We start from the raw sequence: 1,485 nt of genomic DNA on the forward strand, positions 1-1,485 counted from the left end.
AATACACAAATTGTTTTGTGACATTGGTTGCCAACCCCACGACATGTCAACACTCTCACCTTCTCGATCTTGGGTTCTCTATTACCAGCTTTCCTGTCCCCGCTTGCCTTCTTGTCCTTGCCCCTGGGCTGGTGTGCCCATTTAGTCTTGTTTTGTTTTATGGGTCTGTCTAATCTTTGGCTGGAGGGTGAACCTCAGGAGTGATGTCAGTACTGAGGTAAAAGAGTGTCCAGGGGCCATACTCTTGGGGTTTCTCCAGTTTCTGTCAGACCAGGAAGTCTGATCTTTTTTTATGAGTTAGAATTTTGTTCTACATTTTTTTCCAGCTCTGTCTGGGACCCTCTATTGTGATCCCTGTCAGAGCAGTCGGTGGTGGTAGCCAGGTACCATCTAGTTGTGCCGGAATCAGTCTGGTGGAGGCTGTGGCAGTTGTGGTCCATTAGTCGTTTGGACTAATGCTTCCCTTGTGTCTTTGGTTTTCTTCATTCTCCCTTGCTCCAGGAGGGGTGGGACCAGTGGAGTATCTTAGATGGCTGCTCGCAGGCTTTTAAGACCCCAAACTCTGCTTAAGCCACTGTTACTTTAGTGTTTTTTTCTATGAAGCCAAATTGAATTCTAACTCATACAGAAAACTGGTATTACTGAGATACTTCCTCTTTCCTCATCCTCCTTCTCATCATCCTCTCCTCCCCTTCTTTGCTAAAATATGCTTTAAAGAGCCTGGACATTCAGTTTCTTCCTCCGTGATACACTAATAATATCAGTATCTGCCTTGCTGTTTTGTGGCTGGGATCAAGTGTGATAATGTACCTGAAGCACATAGAACAGTGCCCGGGATGCAGAAAGCACTCTGTAATTGGCAGCTCTTACTGTTCCAAAGTAGAATAAGTCAGTCAGAAACCACTCTGCCTGGTAGTGGAATACTTTTTAGGGAGCTGTGCTTTGTGTTTGGGTTAATCTGTGGCTCAGTGTGACTATCCCAGGGGAAATAATGCACCATATTGCTTTTCAAAATTCGCCAGCATTTGGCTATTTATTCTTGTTATGTGAAACCCCCAGACAGTCTGTTTATTTCATTGCCCTGATTGGAGCTGAAAGGAATTGCATTTAACATCTGTAAGCAAGACTGTTATGACATGGGCTTTTGACTAACAGAGTAGAATATTATTATCCAAATTTCCACCAGTGGGAGTCACTTCAAGCTGGTTCCTGTGTTCTTGACAAAACCCAATGAGATGGATTGACGCAGTGGCTGCAACAATGGGCTCAAGCATAACAACGATTATGAGGATGGTGCAGGACCAAGCAGTGTTTTGTTCTGTTGTACATGGGGTTGCTATGAGTTGGAATTGATTCAACAGCACCTAACAACAAAAATAACAGTTGCTGTTTAGCTGACTCCAACTCATGGCGGTTGTCATGGATTGAATTATGTCCCCCAAAAAATGTGTGTATCAATTTGGTCAGGCCATGATTCCTGGTATT

Source organism: Trichechus manatus, unplaced genomic scaffold (assembly GCF_000243295.1).
Source record: "Trichechus manatus latirostris isolate Lorelei unplaced genomic scaffold, TriManLat1.0 scaffold00258, whole genome shotgun sequence".
Taxonomy (NCBI): domain Eukaryota; kingdom Metazoa; phylum Chordata; class Mammalia; order Sirenia; family Trichechidae; genus Trichechus; species Trichechus manatus.